This window comes from Ictidomys tridecemlineatus, chromosome 11, assembly GCF_052094955.1.
Source record: "Ictidomys tridecemlineatus isolate mIctTri1 chromosome 11, mIctTri1.hap1, whole genome shotgun sequence".
Lineage (NCBI taxonomy): Eukaryota > Metazoa > Chordata > Mammalia > Rodentia > Sciuridae > Ictidomys > Ictidomys tridecemlineatus.
Window position 1 is genome coordinate 115898846 of NC_135487.1, and position 24862 is coordinate 115923707.

The 24862-nt window shown below is 39.1% G+C and overlaps 1 protein-coding gene and 1 pseudogene across 6 annotated transcripts in view; one reads left to right on the plus strand and one right to left on the minus strand.

The window, feature by feature from the left end:
• Nos1ap (nitric oxide synthase 1 adaptor protein) overlaps positions 1-24862 on the minus strand; it is a 297916-nt gene that overhangs the window by 238508 nt on the left and 34546 nt on the right. The gene's annotated exons all lie outside the window — the stretch shown is intronic.
• Positions 10384-10535, plus strand: LOC120890510 (large ribosomal subunit protein eL39-like; annotated as a pseudogene).

Here is a 24862-nt window from a genome sequence, read left to right on the forward strand (position 1 = left end):
ATAGAAGTATCTTCCACCAAAGAAAGAGCAAAAGCATTTATTGATACTATCTTTATAGTACTAACCTGGATTTGTTTTCATGTTGTCACTTGTTCATGTAATATAGCTTATATAGATTCTTAAAATCTTAGGATCTTAGATTAGACTATATAACTACATCACATCCTCCATAGCAATTAACAACAGTTATATCCAGGCACAGTGGCAAATGTCTGTAATCCCAGCAACTCGGGAGGCTGAGGCAGAAAGATCACAACTTGGAGGCCAGCCTCAACAATGTAGTGAGACCTTGTCTCAAAATAAAAAATAAAAAGGATTCTGGATGTAGTTCAGTGGGAGAATGGCCCTGGGTTCAATTTCCAGTATTTCACATACACACACACACACAAAAAAAAAAAAAAAATCGTATATACCAATTTGAAATACTTTTTAAAAAGTACTTAAAATTGCCATTTCAAAAAGAGTCCATTCATATAATTTCCTAAACATATTTAAGTGACATGAACAAATCAAGTGAAATGTGGTATACTACATGCGGGAAGTTTATTTAGGGTGAGGTCTTTGGTGTTCTCAAAAGTAGGTCTGCCTGTTTGCCACTGTTGGTCTTGAAATCAGTTATCCTCCCTGAGTTTCCAGAGATCAGAAGTGTCCAAGACTTTTTTATGCTTTAAGGCAGATCCCCAGATGGTGACAGTAATTGAATTACAAAGTAAACCTGGGTTTGCCACCTCCCTGCATAGACCTGGCCACCCCCTTGGGAGATGCAGAAGGCTTCCACTTCTCAGGGTCCAAAGAAAATGCCAGTTCTGAAGATGAAACAGGTGTCCCCCCATTGAGATAATATCCACAAATCCAGGACATTTGTACCAACTGTTCCTGTCCTCCAGTACTGGAAGCCTTCCAGAATGAGAAATAAATTCATCTTCCCACGATTCCAAGAGCTGTCCTTTCCCCCTTGCAGTAGATAAAAGTCAAAAATCTTTACAAATTCTCAATATATACACACTGCCCTTGAGAAACTGGCAACCTGTCATGACCCAGTCCTTAGTTCAGCCAGCAATCATTACCACTGAGGACATAGAACAAAGACACATCACCTGCCCCCTAATTACTAACAGTACACAGGAAAGACAGATGTGCAATTCTACAGTGACCATGCACTATGAGGTGATACCTACAAAGTCTAGCACAAGCACAGAAGGACAAACACCTAATTCACTCGAGTGCAGGTTGGAAGTGTTCACAGTAGAGATGATTTTTGAACTTGGAGAATGAGTAGTTGCTGTTGGATGAAAACAGAGGAAAGTGACCCTTCTAGGCAGGAACAAAGTGTGCACAGAGACGAGAGTAATCCAGCAAAGCCTGTTGGTGTGTCCAGATGCTACAAGGCCTCTAACTGGTGAGATGAAGGTGAACAGGTGAGGTCAAGCCAGGAGGGTCTTGTATCACTCTCTAAGCGACAGGCAGCCATTTAAAGATTCTGAGCAACAAACTTTGGTCAGATGCATATAACTGCTTCACAGCTGATGGATCAGAGGAGGCAAGATGAGAAGCCAGTAAGAGATAAGGAGGACCCAAGTCAGAGCAAAAGAATCAGGGACAGGACCAGGGGGAGCTGGGAAGCCACAGGAGAGTCTGGAAAACAGATTGGATGTGGTCATAGGGAGAGAGATGAATCCAGGGTGAGTTTCAGGATTCCTTTAACCTTCCACTTTTTCCTCCCTTTGCTTTCCTCCCCCACTTAAGCCTCTACAGTTTTGCTTTGAGGTAAGTGATCCATTAAACCTGGGCTTGTTATGACTCAGTCCTCAGATTTGTGTAATTTAGCATAAATGCTGTCTTGATGACTGTCACCTGTGTTTTATCCTACTTAATTGAATTCCTAAAGTGTCCTTTTGAACTAAAATTCATTTTCTCTCCTTTTTAGAAAAGATAATTTTGTGAAAATTGATTCTCTTCCTTCCCTCCTCCCAACTTAGCTCATCTCACATCAAGTTCACAGGATGGGAACTGGATTTAATTCTATGTTCTCCTTCATGCCAAACATGTTCTTGGCACTCAGTGAATGCCGATTACTTCTACCGACCACAAAAATAATAACAACAATCTATAAATACCTTGGCTTCCTGCAGTTGAGAGGAATTAACCACACTGCAATTAAGGAAAAGCTGGAGAAAACATTTAGTTAGAAACTTCTCAATGCAGACAACAAGATTAAGACAATAAATACCAGTTCCAACATATTTCTTGGGTGGTGTTTTATAAAATAGTCCAATAAAATGCTAAAGACCACCCAATGCTACAACAGAATGCTAACAACCTATGACTCACCCAAAAACAAAAATTGAAGAGATTAATCTATCACATAAAAGATAGAAGAGTAATAAGCATCAACATTTTATGCAACTGACAAATTATAAAAAGGAGAGATGGTTCTAAGACCTAGTTCATATAAAATATCACACTTTTTAGAACAATAAAACAGCAAGATAGTATGACTCTATATACAGACTTTAATAGAAAATGGTCTCTGGATTTGGATACCATACGAAACAAGAGGGATGTAAAACATATTGGGATTGGTTCTTGTCAAGAATAGATAAACTGGGCGCTGTGGCACATGCCTGTAATCCAGCAATTCAGGAGGCTGAGGCAGAGGAACACAAGTTCAAGGCCAGCCACAGCAAATTAGGGAGACCTTGTCTCAAAATTAATTTTTTTAAAAGGGTTTGGTATATAATTCAGTGGTAGCAACCCCTGGGTTTGATCCTCAGTACTAGGGGGCAGGGTACACAATAGATAAGTAGATAAGAGGTAACTGAGGACTAAATATGACAAAATGTTCAGTGAGACTGAAAAACTTCTGGGGCAAGTTAGGAAGGTGTATCATTATAGGGAATCTATAAGACAAAGGTTTGCCTTTTCTATTACAGTTTAGTTCCAAATGGCAAAGAACAAACATACAAATTAAGTGGACTAATACAATAAGCACATACCTGAAAAATATTTTAGGTAAATGTCTGCTGCAGAATGAACTCAGAAGAACCTGAAGCCACGGACCCAAACAGCTCTGCCAACATGTGATATTGCAATATTCTATTGATTACTATCACACTAGGCCTTGTTAATACAGAAGTTCCAATTAGATGCAAAATCAAAAGAGATCACAAAGGAAAAGACAAAAAAGTGTATAGCTCAGACAGAAGAGTTGGAGAAAACCAAGAAACCAGAGCACATTAGGGGAAATGAGGAATCTCATTTTGGTTCTAGAAACACATCTTTTCCTGTCATGGCGCTCAGAGCACTGCTAACCAAGATAAACTGAAGGCATCCAGAGGCCAGGTGAGGCCACTATTAGCCTCATGGAACTGAAGGAATCAATACGGACACAGGTAGGCTGGGAAGGTCTGCTCTAGATTCCCATTAAGTCATCAGTAGAATATTTTCTACCAATGACAGTTTCAGAACAAGTTTACCACCACTTCTGCTTTAATGAACTGAGATTAAGTTGAACAGTTATTAAGTGCTATCATTATATAATAATTGTCCCATTCGTCTGATCTCACCTCGTCCGGTAATTGTATCTAAAGGCAATTCTTCTGAGTTCCACCACACCTGGAGCTCAGGGAAGAACCTATGTTTTTTCTCTTCACATCTTTCTACCAAGATCATTTCCCTTGATGTCACAGAGGTGGAAATAAAATATATTACCTACTAGCATCCTTTTGCATCTACCCACCCTAATCTCCCCAGATATAAATCTCCCATCATAAGCCTCCCTTGGATTCTCTTACCTAGGAAGGCATAAATGACTTATTCTTTCTCCAATGTGCTTCACCTTCCCAAAAAGTCTGAGGATACCATCACTTTTGAATAGAAGGAATATTGCATTTGTTGTAGTACAGCTAGTATTTGGCAGAAGTAGGTGCCACGTGACCTTCACCCTCTAGGAAGTATACTTTGAAACTTCTATAATCCCCCTCCAGGATCAGCATGTTTCAGTCTGCCTTCCCACACAGAACTGGGGACCATGTGTCTGAGATCTATATGCCATCACCACCTAATTAGAAATATTGACAATCACTTAGGGAACACTTTCTTGTGCAGTTTATAGTTTCAAAGTATATTCATGCAGGGGCTGGGGTTGTTCTCAGTGGTAGAGAGCTTGCCTAACATATGTGGGGTACTGGGTTCAACTCCCAGAACCACATAAAAATAAATGAATTTTTTTAAAGTATATTGGGCTTGGGTTTTATAGCCCAGTTAGCAGAGTTCTTGCCTGGCATGCACAAGGCCCTGGGTTCAATCCCCGGCACCACAATAAATAAATAAATAAATAAATAAATAAATAAATAAATAAATAAATAAATAAATAAACAAATAAACAAACAACAAAAAAAGCACAAGTATTCTCATGCATTATCTCATTTGATCCTGGTGACAATTCCACAATACAAGCGAACAACACTGCCACCCCTGTTTCACAGGTGAGAAGTTTAAGGATTAGAGAAATGTAGATGTCCGCCCAGTTTCAAGTGGTCCAAAAACTAAAACGTTCTTCCTCTTCTTTTTACTTTAATCACATAAAAAAAAATGCCACCAGATACCACTGGTGCCCGCAGAATGATCCAAGAAATCCATATAAGGGTTGGTTCTGCTGAGCATAGACTGTAGATAAATCAAATCACCTTTGAATACTTTCCAATCTCCTAAGGAAGTGTCCCTGCAAGGACACTGCACTTTGGATCACTCTGTTTACCAACTGAAATAAGAAGTCTCTTTCCAGGGGAGATCACAGACCTGTTTCTGACCCACCTATCTCAACAGTAAGTAGAAGACCCTACTATCTCTTCCATGCTCCCTTCATGTTGCTATGCACTGTCACTTGCTGCAGAATCAGGTGCATTTTAATGAAATTATTTTCTTATGTATTTGCTTCCTACTGCATTAAGGAGTAATGCAGACAAAAGAGATGCCTTGAATCCCCACACCGAGCACCTAGCATAAACACCAGCAGCCACTCAACATTCAAATACAAAATACACACAAGTCCTGAAAGCACACACTTTCCACTCATTCACTAACCCTCACCCAAGAAGTTTGAAGAAGAAACTCCTCCAGTTGCAGAAAATGGTAAGAAAAAAGGAAAGCATTTTTGCTTTACTCACAATTGTTTTATCCAAATGTTTCCCTGTTAGTCAGTCTGTCTGTCTGTGTATGTGTTGCTTGCGCGCTCGCTCTCGCGCGCGCTCTCTCTCTCTCTCTCTCTCTCTCTCTCTCTCTCTCTCTCTCTCGATCTCTCGATCTCTCTCTCTCTCTCTCTCTCTCTCTCTCTCTCTCTCTCGCGCTCTCTCTCTCTCTCTCAGTACAGGGGACTGAACTCAGGGGTGCTTTACCACTGAGCTACATCCCCAGACCTTTTTATTTGGTATGTTGAGACAGGGTCTCACTAAGTTGCCCAGACTTGACTTTCAACTTGCAATCTTCCTGCCTCAGCTTCCCAAATTGCTGGGATTACAGGTGTGCACCATCACGCCCAGCTAAACTTTCTCTTATTAAAAGATGAAGGGGAATTAAATTTTAGATAACAAATTTGGACTCCCAGGACCTATTTGATTCCAATTCAGAAAATCTTAATCTGTTAGGTCTAGAGTGAAGCCTGAGAATTGGTATTATTTTTGTTAATCCCTTAGGTGATTCTGATGATTAGCAATTACCAAAAAAATGTATGGCATATACTGGGCATGGTTTTTATTCTAATACAACCAAGGTGGCACCTGTCTTGATGAAGCTGACCCCAGAGTCAGATTTGGAGATAGTAGACTAGTTGATCTCTCAAGGGTCTCATTCTGCTCTATAAAAAGGGAGCTTCTGGAAAAGCTCTTCCCTGCCTTGCTCAATGTCTTACTATAATATAAACCACAGCAGAGACAGCCTACCATATTTGTCTGCTCCTCTCAGTCTTTGGAGGTGGCAAAGACAAGGTGACAGAGATTTCAGCAAATGTCAGAATAGTGACATAGATACTGCCTGAGAAATGGCACAGGGTGGCTGAACACTCGATACCTACAGTACGAAAGCTGATAAGCAGCTCTTGAAGAGTAAGCAACAAGAACCTTCTAGATGTAAGCCAGGTGCAGTGGTGTATGCCAGAAATCCCAGGTACTTGGAAGGCTGAGGCAAGAGGATCACAAGTTCAAGGTCAATCTGGGCAATTTAGAAAGATCACGTCTCAAAAATAAAATAAAAAGGGCTCAAAGGATGTATCTCAGCAGAGCACTTGTCTATCAGGGGTCAAATTCCCAGAACACCCCTCTCAACAAACACACACAAATATAATAGGTGCAAAGTACCACAAGCAATTCTGTAAGAGAAATAAAAACTTACTCCCCTTGCTATCTGTTATTAAGCACTGTGGTGTCTAAAGTAAGAAAAACCTGAATTCAAATCACCATTCTGCCACTTATAGGCTTAAAGTTTCTTAACCTTCTCTGTGCCTTTATTTTCTCATCTGCAAAATGGAAGAAATGCCACCTTCCTCATAGGACAATTGCTATTATAACCATTACCAGAAATAGCTGTAAAACCCCCAGAACAGCAGCTCAATAGATGGTAGCAGTTATTATTTTTACAATGCAGCATTAAATCTGGTACTAAGAGAGATATAACGTCTGAAAAGCATATCCCCTATGAAAAGTTTATATTTTACAACTCAGCTACTAGTATATGTTAATCCCAAGCAATTTATTAACCATTACTGTGTGAGTTAGGTCCCTGTCCTCAAGGAACATACAATTTGGATAGGACAATTTGCATAAATAAAATCACAGACACTGCAAACATGATACTGTGTTCAGCTGTACATAAGACCTCTATACACTGCCTAGGTCACAAGGAGGGAGGCAGAGTCCTTATGGGGTTGGAACAAGATTCAGCAGTGCTCTGGTGGCTGGGAAAGATTTGAACTCACTCTTTTTTTCAGCATATGGTAAGTGCCTGCCATGCACTCAACACCAGGATCACCAAGAAACAGAGCTTTAATAAAGTAGAATCACCAACCTCAAAGGAGCTCACAAACTCAAGAAGAATTGCATCAATATATTAAGGGCTCCAAAAGGACGGCACAATTTGGAGCAGAGATCAGGGATGATTTCAGAAGATGCAGTGTTTGATTTGAGCCAATTAGGATATTAAGGGAGGGGAATCATGACAAGCAAAGATGTGGGAAACCATACTGTGTACTTCTAGCAGTGATAACTGCACTGGTCTGAGCAGAATAGGAAATATACCAAAGTCTAGTGGGTCATATAGGATTTTTTTTAAATGAAGTTGGGTAGCAAAGAGACCAGCCTTATTTAATTAAAGGAAGGTGATCTATAGAAAATGGGTACACAATAACACAAGGCATATGTGACCATGGGTCAAATGAGTAGAGGAAAATTCTGAGAGAGATCATAGGGAGTTAGAATGGGCAGATCAAAGCTATAAAGTCAGTCTTAGGGGAGACATGAACACACAGAAAATGTAGTCAACACAAGAGAAACAAGTTTCACTGGGGACTCAAAGCACCTTGACATGAGATGACAAGAACATTCACAAAAATCGGTATACTAACCAGGCACTGTGGTGCACACCTGTAATCCCAGCAGCCAGGGAGGCTGAGGCAGAAGAATCCCTAGTTGAAAGCCAGCCTTAGCAAAAGCCAGGCACTAAGCAACTCTGTGAGAATCTGTCTCTAAATAAAATACAAAACAGGGCTGGGGATGTGGCTCAGTGGTCAAGTGCTCATAAATTCAATCCCTGGTTAACCATCCCCCCACCCTGCCCCTCCCAAAAAAAATCAGTATACTTAGTATATGAAAATGTATTCCTTCAAATCCTTGTGAATCTGTGTGTGCAGAGAAGAGGGAAAATTAACCCAGGGTTATCACAGCCAAATGAGAATCTCCTAAGGCTATTAAAAAAAAAAAACAATGGATTCATCAGGACCCACCCCTGAGTGACTCAACAGCCATCAAACTAATCAGCTGACAGTGAAGTCCAAGGTCGGCCTCACAGGCCAGCAACTGATTGCTGGCAGTTCAGAAAATTCTAAAATAATAAGGAAACAGGAGTCAATTGTGGGGAAAAAAAATCCCCATTTATATAATTCACATGTTGTTATATGCGAACAAATTACCTTGAAAATAATACACATGTAAATATCTATATTGTGACTAAGAAGAGGAAGAGTAAAAAAGATAATGGAAAAGTAGAAAAATCTAGTTCATTTAAATAAAGAAGATTAAGAAAGAAACATAAGTTTTGGAATACAAATATTTTGGAGTTCTTTTATTAGAAGTGTTGAATAATGATGGAGAAAATTATTAATATTTAATACAATGTTGAATATTTCATTCTTCCATGATGAACTTTTTGTAAATATGTACAAAGAATGAATACTTAGTGATCAGAATTAAGCCACAGGAGAACAGAGATTCTTGAGTGAATTGAAATAACAATTCAAAAGAATGAATATGTCCCCAGGGACAGATAATGCAACATAATGGAAAGTATAAAAAAATCCAAGTGCATATGGAAATGTAGTGTATAATAAAGGCAGTATTTCCAATAAGTAGAAGGGAAATTAACGTAATAAATAGTGTTTGGAAAACTGAATTGCCATTTAGAAAATTATAAAATTAAATTTGTACCTCACATTATATGTTAGGATAAATATCAGATACATGAAAAATCTGAAGCAAAGTTTTTAAAACAAATAAAATCACCTATGCACTAATAGAAAACATGGTCAATTTCCTTTACGTCCTACACGTAAGAAACATCTTGCTGTGCTTCAAAATCTAGACATAAAAGATTGATAAAGTACCATAATTTCCAGCATTTATATATAAAACAAAATTGTATATGTGGGTAAAGAGATATAACACATATGTGGCAAGTTTATTGAAAACTGATGAGTCAGCCTCCTTATATCAGAGAAAACATTCCGCATTTGTTTTTTGGGGATTGGCTAACTTCACTTAGCATTATCTTCTCCAACTCCATCCATTTACCTGCATATGCCATGATTTTATTCTCTTTTAATGCTGAGTAAAATTCCATTGGGTATATATGCCACACAGTGGAATATGACGGACATCATTATCCAAAGAACATGTATGAAGACTTAAATTGACTGTCAATATACTTTATATACAAACAGAGATATGAAAAATTGTAGTATACATGTGTAATAAGAATTGTAATGCAAAAAAGTACATGTATAAAGGCATGAATTGGTGTGAACATACTGTATATACAAAGATATGAAAAACTGTACTCCATATGTATAATAAGAATTGTAATGCACTGTGCTGTCATGTATTTAAAAGAATAAAATCAATAAAACTAAAAAAAAAAAAAAGAAAGAAAAGAAAACTGGTGAGCCAAGATAGTGACTATTATAGACAGATGTTCACTGCACTATGCTTTTAATTTTTAAAAATTTTTCATACATAAATAGTGTACATGGTTGGGGTAGGAAACAACATGAATATTTCCTATTTTGCAACTATTCTGTATGTTTGAAATGAATCCAAAATATGGAAAAAAAATGCAGAATTGTGAATATAGTATGTTCTCTATGTAGAGCTCTAGGAAGAAAATGAAAACACATTTGTAAAATGTAAACAATGAAAAGCTCAAGGGCAAGAGAGGACAAAAAGTAGAGAGTATATCACTGAATATACCATGTTAAGAGCTTTCAATTTGAAGCCATTTATTTTTCCATGGTTTTATTGGTGTATACTTGTGCATAATGGTGGGGTGTGTTGTTACATATTCATACAGGCACACAATATAACAATATAATTTGGTCAATATCATTCTCATTCTTTTTTCCACCCCTCCTCCGTCCCCCTGGTCCCCTTCCTCTACTGCTCTCCCTTCAATTTTCATGAAATCTTACCTCTACCTTTCTTTTCCTTTTTCCTCTCTAGCTACTATGTATTGGAGAAAACATATGATCCTTCACTTTCTGAATCTGGCTTACTTAGTGTTCTCAAGTTCCATCCATTTTCCTGTAAGTTACATAATTTCATTCTTCTTTATGGATAAATAAAACTCCAGCGTGTATATATACCACATTTCCTTTGTCCATTCATCCATCCATGGACACCTGGGTTGGTGGAACCATATATTTTAGATATTCAAAAAATAAACTACAGTTTAAAAACTCACTAAAAATTGAAACAAGGCACAATGGGATAGGCTTGTAATCTTGAATTCAAGGCCTGCCTGGGCAATACAGTGAGCCCCCAAGACCCTATTTCAAAAAATAAATAATAAAGCTCTTCGCCTTTTCCCAGCCATTTTGGTATGTGCGCTTGATTGTTCCTCACCATGTCTTCTCACAAGACTTTCAGGATCAAGCGATTCCTGGCCAAGAAACAAAAGCATAAGCATCCCATTCCCTAGAGGATTTGAATGAAACCTGGTAATAAAATCAGGTACAATTCAGGAGACACTGAAGGAGAACCAAGGTGGATCTGTAAGGAATTACATGAACTGGCACACATATTTATGCTGTATCAAGGATGTAACCACCTTGTCTCCTCAAGCTGAAAATGTCACCACTATCTGGACAATTAGGAATATTTAACTGGGAATGTGAGCTCTCTTTAGTTATAAAGGTCCTGTAGTACTGGTTCTGGCTAGTTCAGTAATAAATATGTAAAACATTTGAATAAAGAAAATAACAAAAATCACTAAAAAAATGGAAACAAGTGAAAACAAATGAGCCTACAAATATCTCAAATTGATGACATGAGAATACATAGAAAATCAATACTTCGGTGTCTTTAGAACCCAGCATTTTGACAGTAAATACTTTATGGAGTACTTTGTGGAATACATTCTATGGACAAAGATAACATGGAGGTTTCATGGAATGAAATTGGTATGCCCAGAAGCAGATTATAAAGGCAGTTTCTCTTCAAAACATTTTTTATTATACGACCTGATAATCATCTTATGACACCATGGCAGCAGCAGCATTAAAATGGGTGTTTATCAAGAAAACTATCTTGATGAATTTATTTCTAGTCTAAAACAGAGTTTTATCTTATGTTTGTCGTAAATCTACATATTCTTCTCATCCACATTACCATAATTGCAAAGTAGAGCTCACTTTGACATTGATGGCAGGATGATAGAATGCTACCACCCTTTATGGACCTTACATATGAACACATGAAACCTATCCCTCAACCAGATCCTGGGTACAAAAATGAAGGAAAACAGGGTCAAGTGCTGAAAACCAGATTAGAAGAAAAGGGTGAACACATTGAACAAGGATCCATGATAGAAAAACTTGGCAAAATGCTTGGCAAAATTCTCCTTTACTACTAAATATCATTGGTAATCCTCACATACACTATCACAAACATTGTAAGAAACGGAATCTTCTGAAATACATGTTACTGAGGTCCTGGGGAGAACCAAAGTGAAATGTTACCTTGTGTCTCATTTGCCATTTAAGAAAATGCAATCTGGTATATTCACCAATATATAGTAAAATAATAACAATAAAGTGTCTTTTCATATGCTAAAAAGATAATGGCGATAAGTTAAAATTTATTAGGTTTCTTTGGAAGCAATAATGATGATATTTTGCTATTATATATAAGACAAATAACTAATTATACTATTGATAAGAACAAAGATTTTCAATAAAGGAAAAATACATGCAAATAAAATTTTAAAAGTTTTCCAGGCTTGGTGGTACATGCATATAATCCCATTAAATTGGGAAGCTAAGGCAGGAGGATGCCAAGTTCAAAGACAGCCTGGGAAAATTAGAAAAACCCTATCTCAAAATAAAAAATAAAAAGGCCTGGGGCTGTAGCTCAGTGGTACGAGTACCCCTGGGTTCAATCCCCAGTACTGTGAAAATAAAATTTTAAACATAACATTTTAATAACGAACAACTATAAAGTTATAGAAACATGTTGATTACATCAATATCTGTGTATTCATAATAATTCTTGAAAAAAAAAAAAAGGTAAGGCAAATCCACAATGTTGGATATCCTAGCAGACAATTGAGCCAGTTTGTTCAGAGAATTAGGAGCACACCTATAGATAAGAATCCTGCATCAGGACCACCCAGTGCTACACATGGAACTGCATTTGAATCTTGTTTCCAACAAACCAAGTAACAGAAGGCAATATGAAGACAGCTAGGGAAACTTAACTAATGACTGGGCATAAAATTTTCTGTTAATTTTCTTAGGTATTGTCAAGCAAACAATGGTGAAACAACATGATCTCATGATCTACATTAATTTCAACAAAAGAAGAGTATAAATAGATAAAGTAAATATGGCAAAATCTTAAAAAACACTGAATTTTGTTTATAAGTATATGGGAGTTTATTATTCTCTCTGCTTATATACACTTCATCATTTTTCACAATAAAAAGTTCTTAAAATATATCACCAAATACCTGCTACTCTGCATTGTACAATATGACTTTGAAAATAATTATTTATTGATAACCTTTTGTGGAATAAAAATTTAAATGATATTTTTTACTCTGTCATATGTACACCAGATAGTGTACTGCACTTTTTTTCTTCTTTCTAGTACTAGAGATTGAACCAGAACCTCTCATATGTTAGGCAATGTTTAAGTACTGAGCTATAACTCCAGCACTATGTTGCTGCACTTTTTGGCTTTGGGAATTTCTCTTCTTCCCCTTCTTCCCTCTCATTCCCCCTCCTTCCCCTCCCCCTTATTCTTCCTCTTCCTGTTTCTCTTCCCCTTCTCCTCCTTCTTCTTCTTAAAATACTAGGAAATGAACCCAGAGGTGTTTGACTATTAAGCCACATTCCCCAGCCCTATTTATTTATTTATTTTGAGATAGGCTATCACCAAGATGCTTAAGGCCTCACTGAGGCTGCCTCTGAACTTGGGATCCTTCTGCCTCAGCCTCCTGAGCCACTGAGATTATAAACATGAACCTGGGCCTATGGGACACACATACCACAGTACCTGGCTAACATTGATGACATTTGAAAGTTCTATTTCTGGACACTTACATCATTAGAAGATAAATTTTCCTCAACAACAGATTACACAGGTCTTGTTTTGCATCAATGACGGGGGTGCCTGCTAGGGATTGAACACAACACCTCACACATGCCAGGCAAGTATTCTACCAGTACAACCACATTTGGTGTACCATTTTCACATCATTAATTACTATATGGGGAGTATATTAGTGAATGCTCTTATAACATTCAATAGAAGCTTCTCTATTAAATATACCTTGAAGCTAATTCTTTTGTAAATTGAGGGGTCATTTTATAATTACATTAATCACTTAATTTATCTGTTGATAAATTCCAGCTTTTAAATACTAGATTGATGTGCTTGCTTCAAAGGACCTTAACTATGTAGAAATAGGTTATTCTGCCATAAGTGCAAATATTCAATTATTGCTTTATATCCCCCAGGAAGGGACATTATCTAAATAATTATACCACATATCTAAAGAGGTGAGGTTCTACTTTCTGAGACAATTCTGATAATTACAGAAGTAAGAGTAAGAAAAAGTAAGAAAAAGCAATAAAAAGTAATTATTGGTAATCTCATTATTTTTATTTCTATTGATTACAATAGTTCACATTCACTGAAAAGTTAATGTGTCAGACATGGAACTAAGCAACTCATATAGTCTTCTCAGTTAACAAATTCAGCTACTGAGACTTTAGAAGATGATCTGCTCAAAGTCACAAAACTCATAAAGGGTAAGGCCAGCATTTTTCACTTTGCTCCTCTGAAAAATGGGGAGGATACACTGCTCACCACCAACTGTGAGATTTGGGGCACATCAGTTGGCCTCATTTCCTCACCTGCAAAATGAGGAGGTTGGAGTAAATTAGCTTTCAAACTCTGTGAACTGGTCAGTCTACCCCTCTCAAAAGCAGTGCTTCAGATGAAAAAAGTCCTAACATACTGAGTTATTAAGAAGAAAGGTATCTTCCATATACACACAAACACACACACACACACACACACACACACACACACACACACACACACCCCAGTATGAAACTCTACTTCTGCAGATATATAGGTAAACACAAATAACAATGTATAGTGCTCTTTTTAGAGCTTGTATCCACCCCCAGTGATTCAGGAGATTGAGGCAGGAGGACCACAAGTTTGAGGCCAGCCTCGACAACTTAGGGAGACTCCCCCACAAAAAGAAGTTGTATCCAAAAGAGAGGACTTCAGGATAAAGAGGCAAAAGGCATCAACACTTTGCAAGTATCTGGGTAGCAACAGATTGCTGAGGAAGATGTTGAGAGCTGGGAGATAAAGGAATGATTCTAGAAAGAATTATATATGGATAATATGGAGAAGTACATGCCCAAAGGTGTAAGGGGAATCTGAAGGCATTCTCTTTCCCTTTTCTATACCAGATTCCCAGCGCTTTTCTCATTTTCCTATTTGTCAACAAGTGTGATGACTGTACAAATTTCCATCTTTTGAATATATCATCACATCCTTCCACTTTTCGTTATCATAAATAAAACAGTGATGAATAGAAAGACACAAATATTTTACTTTATTTTACCAAATATTTTACCCATTTTTTAGGATAGATCCTGAAATGAAAGAACTATTTGGTTAAAGGATGAAACACGGAAGTATCTTGATTTGTACACATATGCACAAATGTATGCGTCCTATACATATTTACATATACACACACACACACACACACACACACACACACACACACACACATAAAATCAAATCCCTTTAAGAGGCTGTTCCAATTTGCACTGCCATCAGGAGTACTAGGACATCCTACTATTCCCAGGAACAGTTCACATTTGTGACTTTGGCCATATACTGACTGCCACCATCGCTGCTGCCTCCTCCACACACCCGTTTCCCGTACCACAAGCCAAGGATTCCCGATATGTTTCACTCTTCAAACCTTCAGAGGATGATTCCAGGCAATTCCTAGCGCCTCTTAACTCCCCTTATCTAAAAAGAGTACCTTTGCCTATCCTTTAATATCTTACAAAGACAAGACAGAGACTCAGCCCTGATAGTTAAGTGTTCTAGGATTCAAGAGAAAGCTAAAGCTATGTAAAGAATTATGGAAATGATCACGTAATTTGTAATTAAGAAATGGCCACACAAGGAGATTCTTACTCTTTTTTAAAACTGAATAAACATTTTCCATGTGGGCAATTTTTAAGTAAAAAAAAAAAAAAAAAAACCATTGACAATACAAGGCCTTGGCTTACTGTTATGTTTTTGGTTTGTGATGTTTGGGGTCTTTTGTAGAATGTGGAGTAAACCCAAAAGAGATTTCAGCTTTATCAAAACAGAAGCTGAAGGCAGAGACACCTATACACAGTTCTCAGGGAACAAAGCCTGCATAGTTACGTCAGTAGCAAATCCTTTCCCATTAATCAGGTTAGATACTGGCTGTGTGAGACACAGAGGCCCCAACCACATTTGCAAGCTAGAAAGGCAAAGACCTCTCTGGAATGCTTGCACACACTCGCTCCCGACTTCTATCTCACTGCGCTACCTTATGGACTATTAGAACAGTTCCCATCCGTGGTCCCTGAGTAGCCCCTATTCAAGTTGACAGTAAAGCACTTCAGTTTTTAGATCCTCTTTAAAAGCAAAATATCCTACTGGGACCCAGAAACTAGTTATCTCTACTTCCCCAAATGCAGCAGATGATGGAAAATTATAGTGTTCTAGAAATCCCCAAGAACTTTCTCATAGAGTCCCTGGGTCTCTGAAATGATATACTAAGTTCTCTGCTTAAAAGCAGTTTTCTGTAAAGAAAAGCTTTTATTAGATCTTCACAGAGTCCATGAGTCAAAAGAATTCAGCATCCTCCTGGAGGAGACGTCTGATTCACCCCTACCTCTAACCTTAATCTCTTGCACAGCCCTGGCCACATACTAGGTATTCAGCAAATATGGAGCAAGTATAAAATATAAATTGACTAGTATCTATTCAAAAATGATGGAATATATAAGGGATCTTCCAATACAATTAATCATGAAGAAAAACTAGGGACAGAGTGTGTGGATTTTTTTTTTCTTTTTTCATTAAGAGCTGATGGAGGGCTGGGGATGTGGCTCAAGCGGTAACACGCTCGCCTGGCATGCGCGGGTGCTGGGTTCGTTCCTCAGCACCACATAAAATAAAGATGTTGCGTCCACCGAAAACTGAAAAATAAATATTAAAAAATTATCTCTCTCTCTCTTTTCTCTCTCTCTTTAAAAAAAATTATTTAAAAAAAAAAAAAGAGTTGATGGAAATACCAACAGACAAAGCACTTGTTAAGCAATTCACATTGACTGAACATTTCACAGTCTTTTTATCGGGATCTTCCCATAACAACATTGTAAAGGAAGACAATGAGATGTGCCGAATGCCTAGAAGATATAATAAGTGTTCACTAACTGATGTGCAGCAAGAAACTGGAGACAAAGGATGGATAGGTAGACTTTCTCATCATCAGATGGCTAGCAGCCAGGAAGGATCTCCAGTGGAAGGCCCTTATGTCATACACACATATGCACATGCTTGTGAACACACACACACACACACACACACACACACACACACACAATTTTCCTCCACAGATCCTCCAAACATATTTCCCAAAAGAGCTCCTGCCAGGACACAGTCCCAATAACTGCTTCCAGTTGGACTCTTCTGAAAAGACAGTTAACACTCCAGCTATAGCCTGACAGGGTACAAAGCACCAGTGCCCCTTTTTATTTCAAGGAGCATGATGACACATTCATTCACCAGTGGGCTCAACAGCATGACTGAATGGCAAAGGGAAGGGCAGCCAGCAATCCCAGTGAGGTGTAGCAGGGATCCCTAGGAACCCTTGGGGTCTGATTGACAGAGCCCATAATTTGTCCTTTGCCTTCCCTATGTCCTTCTCCCTTCCTCTCAAACAAAGAGCATGATAGCTAGACTACCTGAATTCATGTCTCTTGTCTAGAGAAAGAAAAACTAATAGCAAATTATCTGGCAAGAATTCACCATTGGGTGGGGGGTGGTGCTTACAAAGAAGCCAGCATTAAAACTGTCAGACACAAGCTGCAATCCATTAAGTAGCAGCAAGTAAATCCACACACAAATCTAGCTGCTACTACTCGACATTAATCTGATAAAGATGAAACCGATGTATGGAATCCTGCACTATCTGGAGAGACAGTCAATGCAAACAGAACAAAATGCATAAAATGAGCTCCTGTCCCCAGGAATCTGAAGCCAGCATTTTCTAATTATTAGATTATGCCCCAGAAAATGGATTAATATTGTCCACAGGGGCACTTTTAACTCCATTCTTACTCCCTGGTGCAATGGTATATATTCTGTCTGCAAGAAGCTTCATGAGAGTTCAAGTAACTTAAGAAATGAAATGGGTTTAATTTTGATTCAGACAATGGAAAAAAGCCTTCCTCCTGTTCCAAAGTTCGTGATATATATGCTTACTCTCCCAAACAGATCACAGATTTATGCGGGAACAGCAAACAAAATTTAAGGGAAAGATCTCAGAGAAAATGGTACCAATTAGAAAGGAAACTACTGTGGGGGATGGGCAAATGAAGCTCTCTTTCTATCATCCACAGTAATCTCTAAGACAATCTCTGACCCTGACTCTGCACCAAAGTCAATGAATCAGAAACTGCCCACCCTCTGCATTCCACATTGTCCTTTCCCTAAATGGCTTCTCCAGAGCATAAAAAATACATTTAAAAAAAAAAAAGAAAAAGAAAGAAAGAAAGAAACATGGCATCCACAGTAGTCCCTAACTAGGTAATATATTATGAACCTATCATATTAAGCTACCAGATTATCCAAGATCTTTCTGAGCTGTAGTTGGGAATAAATACAATGGACCTGAACAAACAAGGCACAAAGGAAGCATTGAATGAAATAATTATCTCGGGGTGTAATGGGTCCCAAGAAAGACAAAAGAAGAAATCCAAGGAGGAAAAGGGTCACCCTCTGAGGGCAGAAGCACACAGGAAACTCCATCCCATGGGTGGAATTAGCTGTCTGTGCAAATTTACTGGAGGCAATCTGTTCTGGAAGCAGTAGACAGATAGGATTAGGAGCTCTCCCACAGGGTATCGAGAAGTAGTCAACCATCCAGGCATGATGGCTCATGCCTGTAATCCCTGAGGCAGGAGGATCTTGAGTTCAAAGCAGCCTCAGCAAAAGCAAGGGGCTAAGCAACTCAGTGAGACCCTGTTTCTAAATAAAATACAAAACAGGGCTGGGGTCAAGTGTCTTGAGTTCAATCCCAGGTATTCCTCCACCCCCCAAAAAAGAAGCAGTCAACCTAAAACATAAGGAATTACCAAGGAAGATGGTGGCCTGCACACAAATGTTTCCCACCTTCTGGAGACGATGACATGGATGTGACAGTTGAGCCCCATACCTTAGAGGCCAGAGGCTCAACCTCCAGAAGGCTAAATTCGGACTTAAAGAAAACATTACTTTTAAGAATGGTACAGGAGGTAAAGGAGAATGATATACCCAAGGATCCTCTACCACTAAGCTAATCAAAACTCACACTTGATTCAGTGGGTCTGGGATGGAGTCCAAGATTCTGCATTTGTAGACAGGGCATGTGGCTCAGTGGCAGAACTTGCCTATCATGCATGAGAAACTGGGTTCCATCCCCAGCAACACAGGTACACCAAAAAAAAGGTGAGAGAGAGAGAGAGAGAATCTGCATTTCTGATAAGTTCTCCAGTAATACTTGCTACTATTCTGCAAGCCACACTCTGAGAAGTAAAGCACTAGCCATTCAAAACTACATTTCTGGACAGTTCATCCTTCTGAGACCCCTCCACAAAAACTTACAATGGCTCCCACCACAGGTGGCCCAAACTCAAACATCTGAAACTCTTATTCTGTTTTATTAAGAGAGCAACTGAGGCTCAGAAAGGTGAATTAATTTACCCATCACCACACGCTAGAAGGTAGCACCCAAATTTAGAGGCACAGTATACTGCCTAATTTTCCTCAACACATTTAACACTAACTGAAATTAATTACTTGCTCATCTTATTTGTACAACTGTTTATCATCAGTCTCCTTCCTCTTCCTCTACCTCACTTCCGATACCCATGCTAGTTTATAGAGCTCCAAAAGTACAGGGATCATTTGTTTCCTATTCCATAAGGAGATATAACAACAATTTTTGGCCATTCTGATAAAGAAAATATGGTACCTATACACAATGAAATACGACTCAGCCAAAAAAATAAAAAGTAAAATCCCATCTCAGTAATGCAAAAAAAAAAAAAAAAAAAGAAAAGAAAGAAAGAAAGAAAAAAGAAAAGAAAGGAACTATTTTTAAAAGCCTGTGATATCATGTTACTTTCAACAAGATGATGGAACTAGAGATCATTATGTTAAGTGAAATAAGCCAGGCTCAGAAAGACAAGTACTACATGATCTCACTTATATGCATAAGCTAAAAATTTTTGATTATTTCACAGAAGGTGAGACTAGAATGGTGGTTACCAGAGACAAGGGAGAGTAGCGAGGTAGGGAGAGATGGCGAAATCAACGAGTACCAGGGTACCACTGCATAATATGGTGAGTATAGATAACAATAATGTACTGTACAGTTCAGAAAGCTAGAAGAAAGAATTTTTTAAAGTTTTCACCATAAAGAAATGATAAATGACTCAGGAGATAAATATGTCTAACTTGATTTAAACATTACATAATATATACATGTATCAAACATTGCAAGGTACCACATTTAGGATATGTGACTTTTATGTTTTAATGTATCAACTAAAAAATAAAAATAAGATACTTCTGCTTTGATAAACATTAAAAAAAAAAAGAACTTGAGCATTCTAGGAGCTAGGGTTAAGTCATGAGTATTATTAGTCACAGTTTACTGAGAAGCCAGTTAGAGCACTATCACCAACTGGCCAGACTGGTGATTTGACCTAGGTTCAAAGGAGCCGGCTGTTATCAATAACTAAGAACACAGCGAAGAAACCATTCAGCACACAAACGTTAAGTTTCTAAGGCAGGACGGCTCCGTGACCCAACGGTCAGCTCCAGTGCTGGAAGGAGCAAGAGAGCAAGCGCTCCCCGGACTCCTGTTTTTATTTAGGGGAAAGACACTCAAGAAATTTCTACCCAAATAAAGCAAGAGATTGGGTTTTGAAGGGTGGAGTGTTGCTTGTTGATGTCTTGTGGTCAGCAGATTGACTGACATCTTGGAAAGCCACACCCATCTCAGGTGCTATGTGGGATTGCAGGCAGAAAGAGAGGAAAGGCACACAAATGTCACCCAGCCCAATCAGGCAATATCATCAGGCCAGTCCCCTCATGTGCTCAAATGCACACAGCTCACCCACACAGCCCATGGATGGCTCGCGACAGAGCACTGCAGCAGACTCAGGCCAACAGGGGACAAAAGCAACAGAATGTAACCATCCCACAGCTGGGTACAGTGGTGCACACCTCTAATCCCAGCTACCTGAAGCAGGAGGATCAACTGGTCTTAAATTTTTTTTTAAATTTTTAAAAATTAAAAATTAAAAGATTAGGGATGTAACTTAGTGGTAGAGCACCTTTGCGTTCAATCCCTAGTAGCATAAAAAGAAAAGAAGAAAAAAAATCCCACCCCAAAAAAACTTCCAACCCAGTCAGGGGTAGAAGTCATGCACACACAAAAGATGACTTAAACTTATTTAGGACACAGAAGTACAGTGAATAGGGTGAAGTCAAGACAGAACATGATGCTTTGAGTGGGAGGGTCAAGGAGAGATCAGTGAGATGACTTCAGATCTTGTAAATATGTCCTAGCAGGGAGTTAGGTAACTGAGGCAGATGATAAACCTGATTCCCAAAATTAATTTTCATACTGGATAGATTATGAAATGTAATTTTTAAAATAAATATGGCCTATTTTTTAACTTTATTTTGTGGTGCTGAGAATTGAACCCAGTGCCTCACAGGTGCACGGCAAGCACTCTACCTCTGAGCCATAACCCCAGCCCTGAAATGTGATATTTTTAAGTCAACTTCTGAAGATACAATTCCCTGTTATTCTATCAGATGCTTATCTTGGTGTTATTAAGAAGGTATTTTGTAGATGTGATTAAAATCCCTAATCAGTTGACTTTAAGTAAGGGAGCTTATCCAAGGTAATCAGGATGGCTGATTCAGGCAATCAGAAGACCTCAAAAGCAGAGCTGAGAATCCCCTGAAAAAGAAACTCTACTTATGGACAGCAGCTTTAGGTACTGTCCATGAGTTCAAATCCAACCTTTGGGACTTGTCTAATAGCTCCCACAATCATATAAGCCAGCTCCTTGCAATAATCTCTTCATAGATGTCGCCTATGGTCTGTTTCTCTGATTGAACCCTAACCAAAATACAAGCTAAGCAGGATGCTCATGTCCTGCTACAGAATGGCATGACCTCTTCCATCACCAGGGATTTATGATGAAATGTACCACAGTTCTTTCTAGATGAATTAAGAGTTTACATGCAAACACTGTGCCACCTTAAATGAAAACTACAAATAAGTAAACTAGGCATGGTGGCACATACCTCTAAGCCTTGGGAGACTGAGTCAAGGGGGTTACAAGTTGGAGGCCAACCTGCACAATTTAGCAAAACCCTCAGTAGCTTAGTGAGACCCTGTCTCAAATCAAAAGATACTGGGGGATGTAGCTCAGTGGCAAAGCACCCCTGGGTTCAATTCCCAGTAGCTAAAAATCAAAAAATAAAAACTTTTTTAAAAATCGAAAAAAAATTAAAATAGTCTCACCTACAAAGGGTGCACAAGAACAACTAAAGGCAGCTGTTCTACTGTTGCTGTCCTCCCTCCTAGAAGGTGAAAGGAGGACAGACATGAGGAGGTATCCTCCTTGGCAGCCTAGGGCCCACACCATGTCCCACTGTGGGGCTGGCAGGACTCCACTGAGCAACCAGACCCACTTCTGCAGGCTTGATGCATGAATGTCCTGCCAACCAAGTCACACCTGGACTGCTGCCAGTCCTGCTCCTACAGAAGCAACTGTACTCATTACAGGAACCAAGATCACCCACCACAGGCCTACTGCCAGTCTTAAATTCTGCCTGCCCAGGACTATCCAAATGGGCGGTACAGGCACAGCCTCACCCTTATGTCTGATCCTGTCAATTTGCCTCTTCTTGGTCTCTACTCCCACCATCTTCTACCTGCTACACCCATTTAGAGGTACAGCCCAGAACTACTGACAAAGACCAGATACTGAGGTCAACACAATGCAGGAGCCAAAGAATCTTCTGAAGGATACTTTATCTCTCTGAATCCCCTCATCTTTTTACTAGAGATTATACCGAAACGCATCCCATAGAGTTACATATGTAAAAGGTATATTATTATGTCTTTGACGTGCTTATAATGTTAACACACAATGATGCCAATATACTGCGATACATATATACATACATACATACCTACAATTAAGAGATTTTTTTTCCCAGAACTGGGGATTGAACCCAGGGGTGCTCTACCACTGAGCTACAGCCCTAGCCTTTTGTTTTGTTGTTGTTGTTGTTTTAGTTGTAGAGGGACACAATACCCTTATTTGTTTATTTATGTTTATGTGAACCCAGTGCTTCACGTGTGCTAGGTAAACACTCTAACACTGAGCTACAATCCCAGCCCTTATTTTTTATTTTGAGACAGACTCTCACTAAGTTGTTCCAGTTGGACTTGAACTTGCAATACTCCTGCCTCAGCCTCCCAAGAAGCTGGGATTATAGGTGTGTACCACTGTACCCAGTTTATTTGAAGGAATTCTTAGAGAAAGTGGTTTAACCTATGTAGTAAAAGTAAGAGGGAAAAAAAACACAAGCACACACATACATCCCTTTTCCAGAATTGACAACCTTATCACACCACTGATAAAATTGTTCAATAGTGTATAGGGCATCCATCTTCTAAATGTTCATCCATGTCAGAATGTCTGAGATTGCAGATCTAAGAAATCAGAGCCTGTCTAAGAGTCAAAATGTGTTCCTGATGGCAAAAAGCATAGACAAAGAACACTCCTGAGTGATCGGAGATTGGGACAAGCCATCCAGAACCTCTAATCTAATGCCTTCAACTTGATTAGAGATAAACCAGGTAGAGCCCAAAGAGATAGAAAGAAGTGGCCAGGGATTCTCAATCAAAAACCCAGTGTGGGCTGGGGATATAGTTCAGTTAGTAGAGTGCTTGCCTTGCATGCACAAGGCCCTGGGTTCAATCCCCTGCACCACAAAAAAATAAAATAAAATAAAAACCCAGTGTCCCCAGACATTTTTATTTTATTTTATTCTATTTAATTTAATTTATTTATTTATTTTGAGACAGGGTCTCGCTAATTTGCCCACGCTGACCTTGAACTAGAGATTCTCCTGCTTTGGCCTCCAGAGTCACTGGGATTATAGATATGCACCACGATGCCTGGCTCAAACCTTCCTTTCCAAGTTTTGCTGGCTTCCATAGTCACATGCAGTACCTTTATAGGCCATACTAAGTAAAAGTTTTAAAGAACAGCAAGTTTTCAGAGAATACAACTACTTTCCAACGATCAGAGAGGCAGGCAGGCTGATGATAAGGAGGCAGCTCTAAGAAGTGTGATTACAGACAGATGGTGCCAGTTAGCTAGAAAATCCAGAGCTGCATTAAATAAGGTTCCACTAAAAATAATAGGGTTCCCAGGGTAACTCAGTGACCTTATGCTGCAGGACAATGAGAAGAGTCACAGTGTGAGAGCGCACCAGCCTGAACTGCAAGGCAGATGGGAACCTAGCTTGGATTTGGACCCGATCCTTCATTTCTTGTAAATTGTCAATAACCACCATTATCCATGGACTGCTGTCTTGGCAATGAGGCTGAGGACCACAGGAAGGAAGACCCACAGAGATCAGCTTGTGCAACTCCTGCCCCAACTTCTGTCAGGCTTGACTCATCATTCCTAACAAGGGGCAGCGCAGCTTCTCCACAACCACAAAGCTACACAAACAGCATCCAAAGATCCCCATTCCATTGTTGGCCAGGAACATCCTTCTTACATTTGGCAGCCATTGACCTCTCTGCACATCATCAATCAGGAGAACCTTTGACTGCAGTAACTTTTTTGGCAACCAAGTCACATTGTTGACATTGCTGCCGCTTGCTGTCATTAAGACACTAAAAATTATTTCCACACATGCCAGTGAGACAGGTCTCCACTACTTATACCCATCCTAGTGATTTTTTTTTTAGTTGTAGTTGGACACAATGCCTTTATTCCATTCATTTATTTTTATATGGTGCTGAGGATCGAACCCAGGGCCCCTCACATGCTAGGCGAGCGCTCTACTGCTGAGCCACAATCTCAGCCCCCATTCTACTGATTTTGAGACTAGAGAATCACCAGTCTTAAAGAAATAGATCATTTGTTTGTTTCTTTGTTTGTTTGCTTGTTTCTACCATCACAAGCTCTTTTCCAAAGTGAAAGGTGGCCCTCCACACCTCATTCATGCCTGTACCACGGGGGACTGGGACAGAGAATGCAGGAAGCTCACTGTACATCTATCCTCACTACAGGTGGGCAACCCCTGCCTTTCCAATGGCTTCCACGTCCTCTCCTATAGTCTTCCTGTTGTCCCACTACAGGACCTTTAATTTCTACTTGTTCCTTCTGTCTAGCATACTAGAGTCCTGCCTAACCTCAAAGAAGCCTCCAACTGTTCAGAAAGAGCACCCCAGTTACACATCCCAGACACTGTGTCACATTACCCAGTAT